Below are 24798 nucleotides of genomic sequence, written 5' to 3' on the forward strand. Positions count from 1 at the left end.
TAGAGAATCATTGCATGTTATTAGTATTTAAGAACAATGCCTAGAGGTATAAGAAGTTGAGGCCAATTTTTTCTTCAATAAAATGATAAAACATATTCCAAGTATTCTCCCACCCCTATTTTCACAAAACAGAAAATAAGCCTGTTTGACATATATCTTTTTGTTCAAATCTAATACTGTGTAAATTCTGACATAAAAACTGAGTGTTTAAATTTTGTTTATTTTTTAAATTAAGGAATATATTGATACACTTGTTAAAATAATCTTTTTTATAAAAATGTGCTATTTCCAATTATAAATGAAGATGCTTACTATCATTTTAAATAGATGGTAGCTGTTTATTTTTTTAATACCTCTTGATTTCTATTCAGTACCACTATGTTCCAGTGATCACTCAGGGCTAGAAAAACAAAACATCAATAAGCTCCTACCACAAATACTTTGGTAAAATGAGGACAAAGCCAAGTGATAGTCTGTTTCATTTTCTGAACACAAGATTCCTCCCAGACTATAAAGAGCAGCTTCACAGGAGTAAGGCCTTTAGGACAGGGATGCCCACAGAAAAGCTCTTAGGACAACAAGAATGATCAAAATCTTCATAACAAAAACATGTTTTTAAAATATTAGACATATGCTCTTTCCATTTGGATCTGCAGGCCATCATAAGAGAGGAACTTCCTTCCTCCTAGCAGATCAATGTGCTTTCATGCCTATTACTAGTATCTCATTTGTCTTCATAGGTTTTGTAAGTGATAAGATTTGTTTGCTGGGACAATGTCCAAATAGAGGGCTCTTAAAATATTTTCATCACGTTATTTAAAAAAAAACATAATTTCATCTTGTAATTTATTCTTTTTGAGTCAAATTCTATCTAGTTTATTGGATAAGAAACTGATAATAAGAAAACAGACTGTACACAAACCTTTCTAACTTCTCTATTTTTAGTAAATTCTTGCTTTTTCCCAGAGGCTGCTAGTGGGTGGTTCAACAGATACAGCACTGGGTTTAGAGACATGAAGATGTCAGTACAAATTTGATCTCTGACATTTAACTAGCTGCATGACCATGGGCAAGTCATTTAACTCCTCTTTGTCTCAGTTTCCTCAAGTGTCAAATGAGAATAATAATAGTACCTACCTCACAGAATTGTAGTGAAGATCAAATAAGACTTTTTGTAAAAAGTGCCTAGCACAGTGCCAGGTACATATTAGAGACCATATACATTTTTATTCTTGTCCTCCTCCTTCCCCTTCTTAATAGCTTCCCTTCAAGAAGGATTTTTACTTCTCTTTTTCTCAAAGACTTTATGAGATAGAATCACAAAACTGGCAAATACACTGGCTCTGAGGTTTTGAACCCAAAAGATGTGCTCAAATCCTGTCTGAGTGGCTTTGCCAAATCAATCAACCATCCTGAACACATTTCTTCATATGAAAAATGGCAGGGAGGGGCTGCAGATTGGGCTACATGGCATATGAATCCTCTTCAACTATAGATCTATGATACTACAGCTCTGTACTAAGTACTGTGAACCATACTGTTTCTAAAACAAAACAAAATGTGTCATGTTTTAATTTCCAGTCCATTAAATTTAATCTATCCTTTTAGTCCTACCTTGCCTTCTGGTATCTAAATCATCTACCACAGATCCATGCAATATTGCATTTGGCTGATTTCTAACATTGAAACTTCTAAATCTTTATTAAGGACTGCAGGAGGCAGATATTATATGCTTAGTAAACTTATATGTGACAATCAGATGGGCAGAATGGCTAATACACTAGATGACAGTGGAGGTGCAAAAACAAAATATAGTTATGGGTTAGAATTAGTGGAGTGAAACTAATAAAATGAAATTTGGCATATAGATAAACATAAAATCCTGTGCTTGTGGTAAAAATAATCAGCTATACAAATAAAAGATAGGAGCAACATGGGCAGAGAGCAGATCAAATGAAAAAGGCCAGGAGGGTTCAGTGAACTATAAACTCAGAATGAATCAGTAGTGTGAAATTAGAAGACATTTACATAAGTAGCATCCAGAGCAAAGGATTTTCCACTGACTCTGCTCTGATTACATGACATCTGGAATATATGTCCCATTCTGGGAAACACATTTTAGAAGTAGACATTCAGAGATAGGTAACCAAAATGATGACAGAAACTCAAAACCATGACAAAAGAGGAGCAATTGAAGGAACTGGAGATTTTTGTTTGGAGTTTTCTTCTACGTATTTAGCTGGCCACCTAATTACCTTATAGCTAGTATTTTAAAGAGCTCTTAGATAGAAAAAGGATTTGAATTATTCTGTTTAGTGTAGAACAATCAGTAGAAGTTATAAGGATAATGATTTCAGCACAATGTAATGAAAAATCTCCTAAAAATCAACATTCTGAATGAAAGAGCTAGAATTCAAAAAGATATTCACAGACTAGAAAATTGTCAAAAGGAAGACGATGATATTAAACAGGGATAACATCTAAACATTTTGAACCCAGGTCTTATACTTCATTTTTTAAAAAAAAATTAGTTTCACACATATTGGATAGGGGAGCCATGACCATATATAGCAGTTTGCCTAGAAATTACTTCAAACTCAATATTTGTACATAGTAGCCAGATAAGTTAATGAAATCTTAGATAATAATAAATAGATGAATAAAAAGCATTTATTAGGTGTTTGGTACTAAGTACTAGAGATGCAAATACAAATAGCAAGAAAATCCCTGCTCTCATTCTAACAGGGCAAGATAATTAGGGGAGTGTTGGGCAGGAAGGGATTTTATTTTCTGGGGAGCCATAGAGATTGTAGGTAGAGTCATGGAGAAATTGATTTAATTGTATTTTACAGGAATAGCAGTGTTAATTTGATGACTGTTCCCAGAGTAAGAAGGAGAAAGTGAGGGAAGGAGGATAGAGTGAATGATGTGTCTTGGGCTGGATAGACATAGTAAACTCTCACCAATCAAGGGAATTCAGCCTCAGGACTGAAAGCTCAAGGACTGGTTTGAAGATGAAAGATTGAAATAATAGCAGCTCTAAGTGGCTGTGCAGCAGGTCGTTGTTTGTCCTTCCTTCTCAAAGGGGACCTTGACAACCAAAAGGTAATGCCATGACTTGCGAGTGAACTGGATTTAAGTGAGGGAGGGCTGGGCAAAGTCACTAGCCTCACTGGAGCCATCTGGGTCCAGTGACAAGATATAGAAGAGGACTATTGGAGATGGCCCAGACAGAAGAAGGAAGGGAGAGAGGAGAAAGAAAGGCAGAGAAGGGCAGGTACAGAGAGAAAAAGAAAGTATAAATGGCAGTGTTCATACTTCAGATAGGCATTAGATTAAGCAACTTCTGAAGTTCTGTCCAACTTTGGAATTTTATGGTCCATTATAACAAAAATTATTCAGTAAATAACTTTCTTTCCCCAAGAAAATTATTTCAAAATAATCATTATTTACCCTTCTCATATCCTGTATCCAGATCATTGCAAATATCTTTCTCAGTTTAATCTTCAGTGACCCAGAGATCTTATAACGTAATACTTATGTTGGCCTTTTTTATGTCTCCTTTGTTCTGACCTTCATAGAGTGTCCTTTGAATGATTACATGATTTTCCTTTTCTCTTATGAAACTGTAAAAGTTTGGTTTTTCTTTATTCTAGTTTTTCTTTTATCCTGAGAAATTAGACAAATTTGAAAGTACCACAAAATTATTTAAGAGATTATCTCTCTCTCTCTCTCTCTCTATCTCTCTCTCTCTCTCTCTCTCTCTCTCTCTCTTTCTCTCTCTCTTTCTCTCCCCCTATTGGCCTTCTTCTCTTTCCTTTTTGGTCCTAAATCTATGATCTTATAACCACAGGTAGAAGAAGATAAATAGCAATTACAACTTGTTCCCTGACCGAAAATGCACTTAGACCCCTGGATTCCATAGGATGGTGAGATAAATAATTCTATGCAATTTAATATGAAACCACTTCTTAAGGCCAAAGTTTAATTCATTGAAAAAGTATTACTCATTAACTCCATTAGTGGAGCATTCATTTGAATGACACAAACATCTACATAGGACATTGACTTAAGTCTGTGACAGTGTATCAGATAGAGGTGTGGAATAAACAACACAATGAAATTTTTGGCCATCTCATTTAATTCATTCCTGCTTTTTCTAAGATGCAACACTTAACTGGGGATTCTTTAGTATATTTGAGCAACCAGAATAAGGCAATCAATGAAGTGCTGACATTATCATATGTGGAGATGAAAAAAAAGTGTGCTTTCAGAATCCCACTGTTTTCAAGGGTGATAGAGACAAATTCATGCCCTATGTGCATGTGAATTTTCTCAATTCTGTTGTTTTAAGAGAGGAAATAAAATGAGGTGGGAAAATAGATTGGGGAAGAAATGGAGAATTAAGGGGAGAGATTTAACTATTTTGTACAAATCAAGTGCGTGAGAAAAAGAATATAAAAACATAAAAGAAAGGATGGACAAAGAGGACAGTTCAATTCATTCACATGAACTAAATAAAGTAAACACACACACACACTCACATATATGCATGCATGCATGCTTGTACACATACCCTAAGAGTTTGGTGGTTAAACAAACTCAACAGAGAAACAGATTGGGAAGTGAAAGGGAGAGGAGAGTGTAAAAGGTATAATAAAGGTCAGAAGGGGAAAGTTCCAAACAAAATAAATTTCAGCTTTATAAGGTTGTTCATAAAGGTGGAGGACTAAAAAGAAATAAAAAAGTATAAGTAGAAATAGAATTATGTCCTTGGTTAAGAAAGCATAGTTTAAGGAATGGGAAGAGAGTATGTCAATTATAGATTTCGATCATGATCAGTGTCTCCTTCAGTCCTTTTTCTAAGTTTAGCAGAGGCTGAATAGATCTGTAGTAGCCATTTCAGTAAAACATATGTTGACTCAGAATTTAGTTGTGTCATAGATAAGGAACAAAATCCCTGGATGTTTCCAGCTATGTTAGTGATCCAACATTGAAAGGACAGAATGCTTTGGTCCAATTTTTTGCCCATGTTATCAGCAGGAAGACAAATTGTTGAGTCATTTAGAATAAGAAAGTTTCTACTTTGATCTCTTTGCTTCAAATCTCCTGTATAGCAGATCCATCTAAGAATTTATTGCATTTGATAAGAAGAGGTTGAGAGGTACAAAAAATGATTTTTCTTAGTAATCATTATCTTGGAGACTCAGAGCTTCTCCCACCCCCCTTTCCTAGTTTCTTTTTCAGGAGGACCTTAAGACCTAATCTAAATGGGTCTATTCCTGCTCATTGTTGCCCACACAGGTCTGGGAAAATATTGATTCCTTCTCCATTGTCAAGACAAGTCATATAGAAATTAATGTCTCCTTTAATACAGCCCACCTTCCAGTGTGTTGACCAATCAGAGTTGATTGGCATTCCTTGGGAATACCTACTCTTTGAAAGGTGTATAACTGTACCCCCAACCCCAAAGTTGTAGATTGTAAGTCCCATGCAATGAAAGTTGCCAGCTTGTGAGAGAAATTAAAAATGTGGACACAATCTAATTTTATTCATCTTTCCTTAGAACAAACTACGTGGAGGTTGACAGAGGAAAAGAGGAAACAAATATGAGAATGTAGAAGAAAAATAAGACTTATAACTGTGACCGTGAATGATAAGAATTCATAAAGCAGAAAAGAGTATATTAATAGATTGGAAAATAGAATCCAAGAATATGTTGTTTAAAAGAAACACATTGAAAAGCATAAAAATTCACAGTTAAAAGAAGGGAAATGTATAGAATTTATTGTGCTTCAGGCAAAAAGTAAAGTAGCAATATGGTTTTAAAATAGCCAATAGTAAACATTTAAATGATTAAAAATGTCAAACAAGGAAAGTACATTATGGTTAAATTCCCCATAGATAATGAAATAATAATAATATGGCACTAAGTGATGTAGTATCAAAAATCTTGAAGGAGAAGTTAATCAAATTACAAGAAGAAAGACTGCAAACCTATAATATTGAGAGACCTTATCAAGGCCTTTTCAGACTCAAACAAATACAACTAAAATAAATCAGAGAGAATAAGGACCTTAATGAATTATAATAAAAGTTATATAAACTAGATAAAAAGCAATTACTCAATATGAATAGAAAATAACATACATAGTACCACATTTTTTACATGACATCTTGCAAGAATTGACTATATGTCAGACCATAAAAGCCTCATAAACAAATGAAGAAAATCAGAAATATTAAGTACATATGCTACATAAAAATTATAACCAAGAAAGGGCATTTGAAGGAAGGAATCAAATGTAAGTGAGGACTAGATAATTCATTTCTAAAGAATTGCTGGGTGTGTGGGATGAAAGACCCTCATGAATTAAAAGTTAATAAGGAGCCATCACAGGGTGGGAACAGAAATAAATTTTATTCAATTCCTGAGAACTGGGCATCCTCTGCTAGAACAGATCTAGCAAAGAAGGCACTTTACAAGGGGCAAAACACCCACAATTATACCTAACACAAGAGAATTCCCACCCACCTCTGATCCTTCTCACCATTGTCCAGGAGGTGGGCTTGCAATCTGAGAACGAAAGCTAGACAAAGAACCGGGAAATTGAGGCACAGAAACTCCAATTCCCATTCCCTTAGTTAATGATTACAATTGAGGTGACATCTATAAATCTAAAGAAGGAGAATAGGATAAGGGGAGGGGGAGACCCTCTCCATTCTTCTACAGTACTTTTACAGTAAAGGAAAACAGGTCACAGTGACCCTATCCTTACTGAGCAAATCTTTAAACCAGAACCAGAAGAAAAAACAAAAAGTTTCAGGGTAAACTTTCCCAGAGGCTGAGCTATCAGACTCTCATGGCCTCAGAATTTTTTTTACTTCCCTATTTCTTGATTTTTAAACATTTCTTAGTATAGATATTAGTATAGATATATATTTATACATATCTTCCCTGTGAAGTCTTCATATTTTATTTACCTCACACACTGGGCCAAAATACAAATCATAGAAAAAATATATAATTTTGTCAAAGAAAATGAAAACAATATGACAACATACCAGAGCTTTTGGGGCACAGCCAAAGAAGTATGTAGAGGAAATATAATATTCTCTAAATGTTTTCATCAACAAAAGAGAGAAAGAAAAATCAATGAATAAATTATGCAATTAAAAAATACTAGATAAGCAACAAGTGAAAAAGTGAAAAAGTGAAAAAGCTTAGAAAAAATAAATTAAAGAAAGGGTTTAAAATTTGAAAGCAAAAAGTTTTTTTGGCACATTGGCATAGAATTATAGTTCCTGCAGTTAGGAAGGCTGTAACTGTTAGATCACAAGTTGGAGAGTTCTGAGGTACAATAAAACTAAAGCCAATTGGATGTCTGCATTAAGTTTGGAAGGCCATTAGCTGCCTATGGGAAGATGAATGAGCTCAGATCACAAAAATGGAGCAAGTTAATGTTTCTGCACTGATCAATATCAGAATCAGCCTCATGAGTGACTGCTACATTTCCAACCTGGATTACAGAGATCAAATCTCAAAACAAACAAAAAAACCCTCTTGAACTTATAAATAGAATAAGGAACTTAAAAAACAATAAAATGGTGGGGAAAATCATTATCCCATCTGAAATAAAGAGGAAATCTAAACTGTCAATATCAAAGTTGAAAAAAGGTAAAATGACAGCAGATAAAAAGAAAATTTAAAAAATAGTTCTCAAATCATATTACAAACCATTAATCATTAAAACAACTTTGAACTGGTTAAGATCAGTAAAACCATGAGGTACATAAGATCCACAAGCAATTGAACATTGCAGCATAGTACTGAATAAATAAATGGACACAAATTTGGGGGGGGAAGTGGTAAAAACTCACTATTTGTCAAAAAAACTGTTGGGAAAATTGGAAAGGAGTCTGAGAAAAAATAAGGTTAGACCAATATTTCACACCATATGCTACATGAAGCCCCAAATGAATATACGACCTAGATATAGTTATGCCATAAACAAAATTAGAAGAGAAAGAAAGGTGATTTTTGTTTTGTTCAGTCATTTTCAGTTCTGTCTGACTCTTGTGATTTTCTTTAGAGTTTTCTTGGCAAAGTTACTGGAATGGTTTGCCATTTCCTTCTCCCATTCATTTTACAGATAAGGAAACTGAGACCAAAAGGGTAAAGCGCCTTGCCCAGGGTCACACAGCAAGTAAATGTCTGAGGTCATATTTGAACTCAGTCCTTCCTGACTCCAAGCCCAGGACTCTATTCACTGCGCCCACTAGCTGCCCTTAAAGAAAGGTGATACCTTTCACAATAATGGAAAGGGGAAGAGACTTTGCCCAAAACAAAGGACAGAAGCTATCACAAGAATATTTAGTGGTACAAACTAGTTTCACTGGTATAGCCCTAGGTACCCCAGGACATATATATGTTAAGGCTAATAAATCCAGAGATTGGACATTAACCTCCATCAGCCCCTTGCTGCATTAGCACTAGTTTGGGTTGTTTCCTACATCTTTGCCACTCATTCCTCACTCTTTATTGAACAATTAGGAAAATAGACTTTCTTTACTGGTCCTATAAATAGCAGATGATCTCCCTTTGGTGGCAACTGGCTCTTTATCTAAAACTCTGTATAGGTTTAAATTCTGAGAAGCTCTGCACCTTTGACTGGATAATACAATTCCTTTTTCTATCATATATTGAAATGTTCATGTTTACTGATAATTTTCTCACTCATATATTTTTATTCATATGTGGATTTAAATTCTTTCACTAGTTCATTATATTTAATGTTTTTCATTCCATGTAATCTGGAAATTATAACCATGGTGACCATTATCATCGATGACAACAAACTCATTAAAAAGTATTGGAAAACTACAAAAATAACTAGCTCATATATATAATACTAAAACTACTAAAACACAATATTTACTTGCTTAATGGTATTGAAAAAGATAAATGCAGAATATAATATAGGAGACAACAGCATATCCAAAATTCATAATATGTTAATTATTAGCCCAAACACTTCACAGTGGTACACGAATTACTTGTTAAATACTTTTTACCAGATTCTTCTCTGATCCTATCCCTCATCCTGTCCCTTAAAAGAAGACACTACCTATCTATTACCAAAAGATTAGCCTACAAACACGTGCCCCAAATATAGGTCAATTACACATTTCTATGCTTTTTGCAAAGTATTCATACTTTGCATCAAATCATCTATAAGTACTTATCAGAAAATAATATATTAGGTAAGAAGCAAAAAAGAGTGCTAAAAAGGACCTGTGGTTATATTATTAATTCAGCAATTTAACAAGTAACATTAAGGTATCATGACATTTTTAACATATTTACAGATTATTTATTACAAAGCCTTTTGCTCAGTTCTGCACTCATGGCTTATTCACGTAGAGAGAATAAATAAAATCAATCCAAACCTAATTTATTTGATTTCCTGGTGGGAAACTGTTTTCTATTTAACAGATGCAACCAACAAACAAAACAAAACAAATTTTAAGAGATATTATCATATTAGAAGCTTATAATCTTCAAACTATATGGAATAAAAAGCATTTAAAAATGATGACCTAGTTGAAGAAATTAAATGCATATGTGAACAGAATGAGGTATATGCCATCTGTCATTCTAACTCTACTGTAGAACTTCTAAAGATGTTTCAGTGAATAAGAAAAGATAAGATTATATACCAATATTCCTATTCAATTATGTATGCAGTGTGTTATTTTATTATGAATTTCAAACTGCAAATATTCAATGTATATTTCTTGAATCGTATTAATCTCTTAAATAATCATATAAGGCTATTCCCATGATACTTTATCATTGTATTTTTTTTTGGTGATGCTATATTGATTAGAGTTACAGTTTGTCCAAAATAAAATTAAGTTGTGGATTACATTAAAGCCAGTGGAGAGGTCCATGGGTAGGCATGAGCAAGATGCAAAATATTACATGGAAAATTGCATAAGAGAAATACTATACAGGAAAGTATGTGAGAAGCAGTTATGTAGCATAATCAGATACACACATGGAGTTAGAGAAACTTAAATTCAAATCTCCCTAAGATAATTGCCGGCTATGTGATCCTGGTCAAATTATTTAACTTCTATGGGCCACAGTTTCCTCATCTGTAAAATAAGGCTTACCAGGTACCTTCTAGCTACATATTTATGAATTAGTGAGTCTATGAAATGTATGACCAGAAAGGGAAGTTGGATGGTGACATGGTGACAGTGATGAAGTCTTTATATTCAGTTGATAGCCACACAATGTCAATAGATGTAGAGGAAGGTGCTCATCACCTCGGGAGAACTTCATTTGCTGGATTTGTGAGAGGACAAGTACAAAGGTCTCACAGGATGAGAAGGAATGGATAGATTCACATTCACACCATTGGAAGAAATGAAATTCATCAAAATATCAAATATTCAGGAAACATCTGGTGACAGAACATTGAATATTAATGAGTAAGCCCTCCCAGGGGATTTCATAGGATTTAGACATGTGTGGGACCTGAGGTCTTAAGGTTAAGTGACTTACCCAAGGTCCTGGAGATGGTAAGTAGTATAGTGAATATTCAAACTCAATTCCTCTATTTCTAAACCCAATGTTCTTTCCACCACTCCTTGATTCCCCTACTCAGTGGGATAAGAACATGCATATGAGAAAGATGCATCTAATTTCAGTGAAAAAAGTTATCAATTAAGTTCCCCTTAGCTGCTAGTCTTTAGAAGCAGTAAGTAAAGGTATCTGTGTTATCTGTTTTCTTACTGGCATTAAAATATTTTCAGTCTTGGACTTGGGAAGCAGATACTATTAGATTCCTAGGTCTGAAGAAGCCAAGAGAAAGATTGCTTTCATCTGGCAAGTTTGATTTTACCTGTATTGAGAGACTAAACAACTTATCTATTTACAAAAACATTTCTAGAGAATGGAAGGGGACCTGAGTACTATTCACTGTAGTCAACTATAGAAGAATTAGTTGGACTTTCTAATGAATAGATGAAGAGAACTGATGGATATTCACCTAAGCAAAATTTGAGGAAAAGAGACTATCTACCAGCTGTACAGAGCTGTACAAAGACTTTTTGACCCAAGATATGGGGCTGAAAGTAAATGTCTCCAGTGAAGGAGACTGTGCATTATTACAAGGCAGGAACACAGAGGCAACTCTTTTCCTGCCCAAAATTGCTACAAATGAGTCCTAGGAGCAAGAATGTGCTGATAGCCAACTAACATGACTGCTAGCCCAGATGTAGACACACAAGTCTATAATGATTCTTTTAATCAGCCCATAGCAACTACTTATTCTGGTATAGGAGCAGATGAAACATCACTCAGTGACAAGAGAACTAGGCCTATTAGATCAGTCACTAGTCTAAGTTATGACATTACAGGTAAATCTGAAGACACACACATATTAAGGTGACAGTACTAGAGATTGCCCGTGTGAAAAATGTCTTGAATGTAATTAAAGAATGTTTGAATGTTTTTTTATTATTTTGCTAGTATGTTCATTTGACTATGTTTTGTGTGAAGTTCAGGCTGTAGCTATGTTTGCTTGCAAATTGTTTTGTATGCACATTGTTTAGAGTTAAGCCACATATAGGCCTATTGATAGCATTGCTGTTGTAACTACCTAACTTTGCCTTGTTAGCTAGCCATGCTTACATCTTTTCACCAAGTACTATGTACTATGAATAAGCATGTCTTTTTTTTCATCTCTTCATTTTATTTTTCTTTTGGATTTTTTTTCTTTTTTTTTATTTTATTTAACATATTTAGTTTTCAGCATTGATTTTCACACGAGTTTGAATTACAAATTTTCTCCCCATTTCTACCCTCCCCCCCACTCCAAGATGGCGTATATTCTGGTTGCCCTGTTCCCCAGTCAGCACTCCCCTCTGTCACCCCACTCCCCTCCCATCCCCTTTTCCCTTCCTTTCTTGTAGGGCAAGATAAATTTCTACACCCCATTATCTGTGTATCTTATTTTCTAGTTGCATGCAAAAACATTTTTGTTTGTTTTTGAACATCTGTTTTTAAAACTTTGAGTTCCAAATTCTCTCCCCTCTTCCCTTCCCACCCGCCCTCCCTAAGAAGTCAAGCAATTCAACATAAGCCACATGTGTATCATTATTTATAACCCTTCCACAATACTCATGTTGTGAAAGACTAACTATATTTTGCTCCTTCCCAAGCCATCACCCTTTATTGAATTTTCTCCCTTGACCCTGTCCCCTTTCAAAAGTGTTTGTTTTTGACTACCTCCACCCCCATCAGCCCTCCCCTCCATCATCCCCCCCCCATTTATTTTTATCTTCTTCCCTCTTCTTTCCTGTGGGGTAAGATTCCCCATTGGGTATGTATGGTATTGCCTCCTTAGGCCAAATCTGATGAGAGCAACGTTCACTCATTCCCCCCTCATCCACCCTCTCCCCTCCTCCCACAGAACTGCTTGCTCTTGCCTCCTTTATGCGAGATAATCCACCCCATTCTATCTCTCCTTATCTCCCTCTCTCAGTATGTTCCTCTCTCATCCCTTAATTTGATTTTATTTCTTTTAGATATCTTCCCTTCATCTTCAACTCACCCTGTGTCCGCTCTTTCTCTCTCTCTCTCTCTCTCTCTCTCTCTCTCTCTCTCTCTCTCTCTCTCTCCATATATATATATATATATATATATATATATATATATATATATATATACACACACACAGATATATACATACATACACATTCACCCATATATATACATAAACATATATGTATGCATATTCCCTTCAGCTACCCTAATACTGAGGTCTCATGAATCATACTCATCATCTTTCCATGTAGGAATGTCAACAAAACAGTTCATCTTTAGTAAGTTCCTTGCAATTTCTTTTTCTTGTTCTTTTTCTTGATTACCTTTTCATGCTTCTCTTGATTCTTGTGTTTGAAAGTCAAATTTTCTATTCAGTTCTGGTCTTTTCACTGAGAAAGCTTGAAAGTCCTCTATTTTATTGAAAATCCATATTTTGCCTTGGAGCACGATACTCAGTTTTGCTGGGTAGGTGATTCTAGGTTTTAATCCTAGCTCCATTGACCTCCAGAATATCGTATTCCAAGCCCTTCGATCTCTTAATGTAGAAGCTGCCAGATCTTGGATTATTCTGATTGGGTTTCCACAATACTCAAATTGTTTCTTTCTGGCTGCTTGCAATATTTTCTCCTTGATCTGAGAGCACTGGAATTTGGCAACAATATTCCTGGGAGATTTCTTTTTGGGATCTATTTGAGGAGGCAATCTGTGGATTCTTTCAATTTGTATTTTGCCCTGTGGCTCTAGAATATCAGGGCAGTTCTCCTTGATAATTTCTTGAAAGATGATATCTAGGCTCTTTTTCTGATCATGGCTTTCAGGTAGTCCAATAATTTTAAAATTCTCTCTCCTGGATCTATTTTCCAGGTCAGTGGTTTTTCCAATGAGATATTTCACATTGTCTTCCATTTTTTCATTCCTTTGGTTCTGTTTTATAATATCTTGATTTCTCATCAAGTCATTAGCTTCCACTTGCTCCAATCTAATTTTTAAAGTAGTATTTTCTTCAGTGGTCTTTTGGACCTCCTTTTCCATTTGGCTAATTCTGCCTTTCAAGGCATTCTTCTCCTCATTGGCTTTTTGGAGCTCTTTTGCCATTTGAGTTAGTCTGTTTTTTAAGGTGTTGTTTTCTTCATTGTATTTTTCAGTATTTTTTTGGGTCTCCTTTAGCAAGTCATTGACTTGTTTTTCATGGTTTTCTCGCATCTTTCTCATTTCTCTTTCCAATTTTTCCTCTACTTCTCTTACTTGCTTTTCCAATGCCTTTTTGAGCTCTTCCATGGCCTGGGACCAGTTCATGTTTTTCTTGGAGGTTTCTGTTGTAGGCTCTTTGACTTTATTAATTTCTTCTGTCTGTATGTTTTGGTCTTCTTTGTCAGCAAAGAAAGAATGCAAAGTCTGAGACTGAATCTCGGTGCGTTTTCGCTGCCTGGCCATATTCCCAGCCAACTAACTTGACCCTTGAGTTTTTCAGTGGGGTATGACTGCTTGTAGACTACAGAGTTCTATGTTCCACGTTTGGGGGGGAGATGCCAGCTCTGCCACACCAGCACTGCTCATTCCCCAAGAACCCCCAACCCGAACTGGGCTTAGATCTTCGGCAGGCTGTGCACTCCTGCTCTGATCCGCCACTTAATTCCTCCCACCAGGTGGGCCTGGAGCCGGAAGTAACAACAGCTGTAGCTGCCCCACCTCCGCTGCCCCCGGGGCTGGAAGCCGAACCGCGAACTCCTTCCACTCCCGCAGCTTTTCCCACTAACCTTCTCATCAGTCTTTGGTGTTTGAGGGTTGAGATGTCTCGTAACTGCCGCAGCTCAATGATTCAGGGTGCTAGGGCATGCTCTGCCCGGTTGCTGGTCTTGTTGGTCCACACAGCTCAGGCTGGGCTCTGCTCCACTCCGTTCCCAGCTCCCAGCTCCGTGTGGGATAGACCTCACCCAGAGACCATCCAGGCTATCCTGGGCTGGATCCCTGCTTCCCTTTGCTGTTTTGTGGGTTCTGCCATTCTAGAATTGGTTCAGAGCCATTTTTTATAAGTTTTTGGAGGGTCTCAGGACGGAGCTCACACTATTCCCTGCTTACCAGCCGCCATCTTGGTTCCGCCCCCATCTGCTTGTTTTTTTGAAAGATGCATGTGTTTTCCTATATGTAATTAGGCATGTTGTCTTCACAGTATCCTGCCAGGTAGCCTCTGTATAATTCCATGAATACTCTATGTAGCACAGTTAATGTGCATTTGTCTTATTTTAGTTTCAATGATCCCAAAGGTTGGTTACCTGGGATGCCAGGGAAAAAACTTTTGTTTCCAAGCTCTGATTTTTGTGATTGTACTATATAGTTACAGGTTTTGGACCTACCCAACCTGATCTTTGTAAGGGACTAGAAAGAGTTTCTTCTCAAGGGAGAAGTGTAACAGAAACTCCAAAGTCCATTGGTATGAAAACTCTCCTCATTGGTGAAGATCAATGCCCTATACCTATATGAGGGACAGGGTAAAGATAGCAAGAGAGAAAAGAGATCCAGTTTCTTCATTCTTTTCAGGCTCTTCAGTCTCTACAGATGTTTCTGGCTTCTGATTTTGAGAGAGAAAAAAATAAATGATGCCAACCAGACTTCAGGTTGCTGAAAAAAGACTCTAGAAAGAAGCTAACATAAGAATATCTGGCAGTCTCCATTGTGTCACTGTTGCCAGCTGGCTACACTAGAGATTTTGAGGAATTTTCCCTTTGGGTGAGATTTGGAACTCTCTCTCGGTTGAGCCGAATTACCTCTTCTTCAATGAGAGAACGCCTTCAACCTGTATTAACTGGTACATATTCTTAAACATATATTTTCTCTGATTTCTGTTTTTCTATCAACTTGAATAAATGGGTTTCTTTGCTTTAAAAAAGTGATGGAATTACTTAAATTCAACAAACATTGGTGAATTTAAGCCCCTTACTCCTATGTGAAAATTTAGTACCAATAAGTATTGTTTCTACTAGGGGGCGGGGGAGAAGGCGGCTATACTATGTGGAAATTCCTTTCTTGAATGCCTTGCATATACTGTAGCCACTTGTTTTCCTTTTTTCCTGTTCTCCTTTAAATTCTTTAGAAAGCAGTTTTTTTTTTAGTTTACAGCTTATTGTTCTTTTCTAACCAGTAGCTGAATATGTAGTGTTCATTTTTTTCTTTAGATGTCCTTAAATGATGTCCTTGGCCTTCGCACACTGGTGACAGATTGTTATATATATATATATGAACATGTATATATATATATATATATATATATATATATATATATATATATACACACACACACACATACACACACGTATATGCATATACATATATATGAATGTATGTATGTATGTATGTGTGTGTGTATATACTCAAATAGAACAAAAGGCTGGTAATGTGTTTTATCTTAACATTAATAGTTGGATGGCAATGAAATAATTAGGGAGAAATATGGCAGGAAGTATATTAATAGAGTGCCATATTTTGTGACCATTAAATATTAATTAGAGTCCCATTGCATAGAAATACAGGCTAATTTTAAAATTCCTGCTAACTATGACAATTAAAACTAATAACAGTGAAATGCTAGAAGTTGCGGAGGTAGAGAAAAGGATGGAGGAACTATTAAAATGGGATTTCATGCAATGTACCACCTGTCAAATATTGGTCTTGTCACAGTCATCACATTTATAAATTGTGTATTTTGTTGATATTTCAGTTCCAAGCTTCCTTAGTATTTTCAGACTTTGACCTTTGCATCTTGCCAAATTGTCAATTGTTTCCTGTTCTCATCAGTGATGTTGTAGGAATTAGTATTTATTGATTTGTTGTTAATTTTATGGGTCCTTTTGCACAAAGATTGGCCATCATGAAGCATAATGCTAATTTAAATGGTTTGAATAAAGCACAGGATACATTAATGGAGTTCTTTGAAAAATAGTTTTCCTCTCAATTGGAGTCAAAAAGCCCCTGAATGTTTCTATCCCCTTGATTTTCTAAACTGAGGATTTCTGAAGTCTCTAAGCACAGCACAGCACAATATTGCCTTCATTATATTACCTTAATAGAAAGAATAAAAAGACATACTACCAGAGCTGTTCAGAATCTGGAAAGCTGGAACAGAGCCTGAACTAAACAATAAACTGCCAATGGCATGTTGTGGAAACAGAATAAATGATCATTAACAATGATTTATATTAGTTGAAAATTTAATATATTTTTACCCATTTCTCCTGGAAAGAAAAGGGATTAATCTCTGTGAAATATTGCTTTCTCTGTTTTCACCTGTCACTCTTTCTAGTCCTATATCCTTTCAGGCAGTTGCCATTTACTTGATTTTTAAAGATAACATTTTACCTTTATGCTATAGCCCAGTGACAGGCCCTCATAACACTTAATAGATATTAGATGCTAGTGTGTGCACAATCCTAGAATGTGGCATATTAGTCCCTTCTCTGAGGGCAATGTGTAGGAGATGAACTTCATTCATTCATGTGTTCATGTGCTTTCCCTTCAAAGCTTGTTTCATGTGGTAACTCGGTAATAAAATGTTTTTGGAGAAATTTGATGTTTCTTGATGATGTCTTTTAAGCCAATATACCATCATCAGCCCTTGAACTAGTTTATTTCAATGGTTTCTCATCTTTTGAAAGTATTTCTACCAATACTTAGCAAGAGTTCTTGAAAGATTTAAAATGTTTCTATATGTGCCTAGAGAATTTTCCTTAGGTCTACTAATGAAAGAGATGATTACAAAGTTTTCCTAATTGTGGAACACATATCTCAGGAGGTATATAAGGACCTCCAAGGAAAACTAAAAGGAAATCTTCAATTACTGGATAATTTTATGTGCAACTCACATAAATATAAATTATTATATTTTCCATGAAAAAATTAAATCTAAGTCAATAAGATGTTATTAATACAATGAACTTAATCTATTTGACAATGAATTTAATACAACAATTATGGAGTGTGGTATGTGTAAATGAGGTCAAATTTAAGATATATAAAACTTTAACACAGGAGCAATCTGTCCTCAAGACTATTACAATACATGTGCTCGTGACACATGATATATATCACCCTGCTTCTTAGTGAACATGAAATGTGTAAATTTAAAGTTAAACAAGTAATCATTATGTAGATATTAAGATATATTATTTTATATTTTAAAATTATTTTTGTAAGAACTTTCCAAAATACCCATACCTTTTAAAAAATTAGTGGAATCCTCATATTGTGACCACAATTAAAATTTTAAAAATTAAACTTCTTCTTTAATTTTTGTTGTACCTATGTTAAAAAATTTAAATGTAATCCATTTGTAATGGGTGGATATATGTGGCTGCTGTTTAAAAAGAATATGTACTGGAGCAGTTAAAATTATTACAAGCAAAGATAATAGATACAGTTTAAGTAGCAGAAACACAAACTAAAAATCCCAAATTTTAAAAATGTGATTCACAATAGGACTCACACATTCCATTATTGGTGGAGAAGAAAAATTGATTGAAATGCTATCTTAATGTTTACATGTAGCATTCATTGGCAATTGAGGTAAGCTATTTCTTCCCAAGAAAGCAAAATGTATTTTGAATGCAAAACTAATTTTTCCCGCAAAAATGATGTGCATGGCATCAATAAGTTTTCTTGCATTGTTTTAGGTTGTTTACAGACTAGCTGAGTAGCAGTAATAACAAAAGCTTTATTTGAAAGGAAAAAGAATTTAGATTTGTTATGGTGTAAATGAAGGTTGGTAAATCACATGCAAAGCAGCTTTAAATGGCTCCATTTTCAGATAATATGATGGGAAGGAAAATGATTAGTTCATTGAAAAACAAAAAAAAATCCTGGTTTCCATTGCAAGTGGATGAACCAACATATTGAGCCAAATAGATTACATATATATAATATACTGTTGTAACTGATGATAGGATTTATTATTTGCAATCCTCTCAATGACATATCAAGAGAAATTTTCAATGTAATTGAAAATTGTTTAATGAAAATGAGATGTGGGATGATTATTTGAATTCATAATGATAGAGCTCAATCACAGTCAGGATGGAACGAAAGTCTAAAGTGCTGGCTAAGAAGTAAACAAGCATTTATCAAATGCCTACTATGTGCCAGGTATTGTGGAAAGTTTCGGGATACAAAGAAAGGCAAATGTAGTTCCAAATCTCAAAAAGCCCATAATTTTACTATTACTAGTTTAAATTATGGTACCTTATGCAATTTGGTAGCATCACAAGTTATACAATCATTTCTATCTATAAATAGGAGTGAAGAGCTATGGTTTTTTTCCAAGTTGTAACAAGATAAATGAACTTTATTTTAAAAGTTAACTAAAAGGAAGGCTCTTTGTGTGATGACATGTAGGTAGAGGACATGGCAGTTTTATATTATTGAAAAACACAGGGGGGGCGGAGCCAAGATGGCCACATGAAGGCAGCGTCTTACCGGAGCTCTCTCACAAGGTCTGTCAGATTCCCGTAAAAAAGTGAATTTGAACAGATTTGAGAGAGTCAGAAACTGCGAGCAGTCTGCGTGGGGCCAATTTCTGAGCTGGGAGAGTCTGAAAGGCTGAAGACACGATCCTGTAGGCTCGGAGAGTGCTCGGCTGCGGAGCTGCTCCAGACCAAAGCAGAAGCGGCTGGCCGGGAAATCCACGTGGGAGACGGGCTGGGAGAAAGCTGGGCGCCCGAAACCGGAGGAGATCCCCAAGACTCCCAACACAGGACGGCAGTCTGTGGGAGCGAGGAGAGGCAGTGCAACGCCACCGGCCATGAAAACACCCACTCCTGATGCTTGCAAAACCCAGGAACTCAGCTTCTTGAACTTCCATAAGACTCAATGGCCAGGTAAAAGGCTCTAATCCCTCCCCCCCCCACCCAGAGAATTCCTCGGAAAAAAAAGAGAACTGAAACAGAGGAGAAAGTAGTGGTGCCTCACAGGACAAATACTAGAAGCTCATTAGTCCCAGAGGGGCAGAGTCGGCAGGGGTCAACACCGGGAGCCCAGATGTAATCTTGCTCCCCCAGGGGAAGTGCCAGTCATCAGCTCAAACAACAAACAGCTGAGACCATTGCTGAAAAGCAAGTGCTGGAGAGCACCCATAGGGAGTGAGACGCCAGGGAGCCAGACCCCTCCCCCACACCTCAGGAAACTGAAGGTTATAATTCTGGACTCACAACCCCCAGAATAAGAAAGCTGGGACAGAGAGCCCAAAGCTAGAAATTCGGGGTAAAGCCAGCAAAAGGCAAACCAACATGAAGAAGAACATAAAAAAACCGAGGACAATAGATTCTTTTTATGGAGACAGGCAGGAGGAAAATATCAATACGGAAGAGGACAGCAATGATACTATAGACGTGTCTGATACCTCAAAAAGTAATATGAACTGGTCTCCAGACCAAAAAGCATGGCTGGAAGAGCTAAAGGAGGATTTTAAAAACCAAATTAGGGAGCTAAAAGAAAATATGGAAAAAAAGATTGGCGAAATGGCTACGGAGATTCAGAATCTAAAGAGAGAAAATAACACCCTGAGAGGTAAAATCAACCAAATGGAAAAGGAGACTCAAAAACAAAATGAAAACACTAACTCATTTAAAATTAGACTTGAGCAAGTGGAAGCTAACGAATCTATGAGGCACCAGGAAGTAGTAAAACAAAATGTAAAGAATGAAAAAATAGAAAATAATGTGAAATATCTGATTGGCAAAACAACTGACCTGGAAAACAGATCCAGGAGAGACAATCTAAGAGTTATTGGTCTACCAGAAATCCACGATGAAAAAAGGAGCCTTGACAGTATCTTCGAAGAAATTATCAAAGACAACTGCCCAGAGGTCCTAGAACCAGAGGGCAAAATAGTCATTGAAAGAATTCACCCATCACCCCCTGAAAGAGATCCCAAATTGAAAACACCAAGAAATATTATAGCCAAATTTCAGAACTATAAACTCAAGGAGAAAATACCGCAAGCAGCCAAAAAGAAGCAATTCAAATATCGTGGAACTACAGTCAGGATCACGCAGGATCTCTCAGCTTCCACATTAAAAGACAGGAGAAATTGGAATATGATATTCCAAAGGGCAAAGGAGCTGGGACTACAACCAAGGATCAACTACCCAGCAAAACGAAGCATAATTTTTCAGGCAAGGTGATGGACATTCAATGAAATAAGGGAATTCCAGATCTTCCTGATGAAAAGGCAAGAACTCAATGGAAAATTTGATCTCCAAATACAAAACTCAAGAGAGACATAAAAAGGTAACCTGGGGGAAAACCCCACAAACCTTATTAACCAATAAGGCAGGCTGTTTACATCTTTATGTGGGATTATATCATCTTATGTATGTTTTATATGCATATGTATATGTGTATATATATGTATGTATATATATGTGTGTATATATGTATATATGTGTGTATATATATACGCACATGTATGCATATGTATATATATATATATACATATATAAGTCAGTCTTGAGAATGGTACAGCTATTTTGACAATTGAAAGGGATATACATAGGTTGTGAATGCCTGTATAAATTAACTGATGTAAAGATATAAAATATAGGTAAGAGATATAAAGGGAGGGCTATGAGAGAAGCAGTAAGGAGGTAGTAGAAAAGGGTAAATTACACCAAAAGAAGTGGCACAAAAACATATTATAGTAGAGAGAAAGAAGGGAGGGAGAAGAGCAGTATTTGTGTTTTACTGTCATCTGATCTAGTTCAAGAAGGGAATAACATACCCTGATAAGTTTAGAAATCTAACTTGTCCTACGGGAAGTAGGAGGGGAAGGGGGGAAAAAGGGAGGGGGGTGGTCAGAAGGGAGAGGAGAAGTAGCAAGTGGGAAACGGTAAGATAAGGGAGGGGAATAAAGAGGGAGGGTAAACTGAGGAAGGCGGCGGTCAAAGGCAAAACTTTGTTGAGGAGGAGAAGGGGAAAGGCAGAAATAAAAGCATAAACAGGGGGAAATAGGATGGAGAAAAAGACACAGATAGAAATCATAACTCTGAACGTGCAGGGGATTAACATTCTCATAAAACAGAAGCAGATAGCAGAATGGATTAAAAACCATAATCCTACAATATGCTGTTTACAAGAAACGCGTTTGAAACGGGGGGATACACATAGGGTAAAGGTAAAATGCTGGAGTAAAATATATTGTGCCTCAGCTAAAGTAAAAAAAGCAGGTGTAGCAATCCTAATCTCAGACAAAGCAAAAGTAAAGATAGATTTAATTAAAAGAGATAAGGAAGGACACTACATCCTCCTAAAAGGCACCATAAACAATGAAGCAATATCATTGCTTAACATATATGCACCAAGTGGTAAGGCATACAAATTCTTAGAGGAGAGGTTAAGGGACTTACAGGAAGAAATAGACAGTAAAACTATAATATTGGGAGACCTCAACCTCCCCCTTTCTGAACTTGATAAATCTAACCTCAAAATAAATAAGAAAAAAGTTAAGGAGGTAAACAGAATTTTAGAAAAGGCACATATGATAGACCTCTGGAGAAAACTGAATGGGGATAAAAAGGAATATACTTTCTTCTCAAAAGTACATGGCACATACTCAAAAATTGACCATGTACTAGGGCATAAAAACCTCACAATCCAGTGCAGAAAAGCAGAAGTAGTCGAAGCATCCTTTTCAGATCATGACGCAATAAGAATCATTTTTAATAAAGAACCATGGAAAAATAAGCTAAAAACTAATTGGAAAAACACAGTGGGTTTTTCATTCTATTACAGTCTGAAGGATATTTGAGGTAAAAGAAGGAATCACCATTTTTTCCTGATAATAAGAATGAAGCATATTAATTTCATATCATTTTTTTTCTCCTTACAGTTTAGTAGCTATATTTTGTACCAACTGTTCTTACTATATTGCCTTAGTAAATACCTCTTTCTAAAAAGGTAACTAAATTTGGCTAATTGATAATGACAAATAATCATTGAGGAAAGCCCATTAGCATATAGCATTTACAAAAAAAATTCCCAAATGCCTCAAGTCTACCCCTAAAACACTAATGGAAATGCAATAGTTTTACTCTGGGAAAATGATCAGTGTAAGTTGGAGTTGGGACTATGCTACAAATGAACAATGAACCCATTTTCTACAGACAGATATGATATACTTCCTCTTCTTCTATCTGAAAAAGGAAGTTTAATAGGTGTATCTTATAAAAGTATATGAAACAAGGTTTTAACCCTAAAACAAATCTTATGTTTTAGTAAAAATATTTACTACCATTAATAATATTTTATTTGGTTGAAACAAAATTCAATGGAAAATCCAATAATAAAGTATCTGGAAGAAAAATAAGAAAATATTAGAGACTAATGATAAGGTATTCATTGAGGTCAAACTGTTTACTTATTAAATATATGAAAATGTTGTTAGTACTCTTAAAACTGTTATTGTTGCTAAGGTAGCTTGAAAGAAAGGTTGAGGTGAGTTCTGTGTGATTGAGTGATTCTAAAAAAAAACAAAATTGGGTAGCAAAAGGTAAAAACAAGTAATTATATTGTAAAAGTCGGGTGTGAAAGGAAGAACTAATAGAGTAGAAGCAGGTGGGGTGGAGAGCTGGTAACGTTGGAATCTTACTCTCATCTGGGTTGAAGAGGAAATGGCATGCACATCTGGAAGGGTATAGAAGTCTTCTGAACACGTAGACAGGAGAGAAAACTAGGGGGACAGGGGAGGGGAGGGACTTTTAGAGAAGTGTGTGAATTTGGGAGGAGGGATGGGAGACTTTTGGAGGGGTGTGTGTACTGAGATCAGGAGGAGATGGGACACTTGGAGGAGTGGGTGGGAGAGTAGGGAGAGAAGATAAGGTAACAGGGATAGGGTAAAAAGAGAGGCTGAGAAAGAAAATATTGAATAAAAATAAGATGGTGGGAAATTCACAAATAGTAATTAGAACTATGAATGGGAATGGGATGTTTATAGCCGTTCTCCTTGTGGTAGCAAAGAACTGGAAATTGCACGGATTCCCATCAATTGGGGAATGGCTGATCAAGTTGTGGTATATGGTTGTGATGGAATATTACTGTGCTATAATAAATGATGAGTTCAATGATCATAGAAGGGCATGGAAAGCCTTGCATGAAATGATGAAGCATGAAGCAAACAGAACCAAGAGAACATTGTGTACCATAACAGCAATATTGTTTTAAGAATGACTGAGCAACTCAGTGATTGTGATTATTATAAATACTTAAATTAAAACTAAAGGATAGATAAAGAAAGGTGCTGTCTACTTCCAGAGAAAGAACTGATAAATAGAGGTATGTACAGAATAATTTTACATGCACAAATGTGTGTATGTGCATATACATATATGTGTGTGTGTATATATATATGGGTATATATGTGTGTATATGTATACATATACATATAGGTATGTATGTATGTATATATATGTGTGTGTGTGTGTGTGTGTAAGGGTAATCATTTCTAGGGCAAGGGCAAAGAGTAAAAAAAAAGAAAGAAAGAAACTTAAATGATAAATTTGTTGTATTTTTATAGGAAATATCAAGTTTTACATGGCAGATTTGCTGTTTCAAATGCAATCATCATTTTTATTGCACTGTATTATGCTTGTTTTGTTCTATGAATCAAAAATAAAATAATTTAAAATAAAGACAACATACTGATACTGATTCGTTATTGAAAATAATTATGAGTATAATTGTATATAATAATTATAATAAAATATAATTATAATGACAAAGGTATATTGTAAGGAACTTCACATTGAAAGGTATGCTCTCTCATCATGAGTTATATAAGAATATCATTATGACTATTTTATGTTCTAATATGAAATTCTATAGAATTTTATCAATAAATAAGTTGAATTTTACATTTTTAAGATTTATTTCCATTTTGCTATAAAATTATAATAACATTTCGTTTGCATTTGATAATGGTCTGAGACAATTGTTTGTGTGGATTGTTTTATGAAAGGTGTGAGCAGGGTGCAACAATTTTTTAAAGGAAGAAACTGCTACCTAAATTTTGGGAAATATTGGAGTAACATGTGTGCATTTACATACAAACTTATAGCATTATAACACAATCCCACTTTACCCTAGCTGATGAAAGATTGTTTTGATATTATATATTTATATTTTAGTAGGAATGAGGTTTT

This window comes from Trichosurus vulpecula, chromosome 1 (genome assembly GCF_011100635.1).
Source record: "Trichosurus vulpecula isolate mTriVul1 chromosome 1, mTriVul1.pri, whole genome shotgun sequence".
Lineage (NCBI taxonomy): Eukaryota > Metazoa > Chordata > Mammalia > Diprotodontia > Phalangeridae > Trichosurus > Trichosurus vulpecula.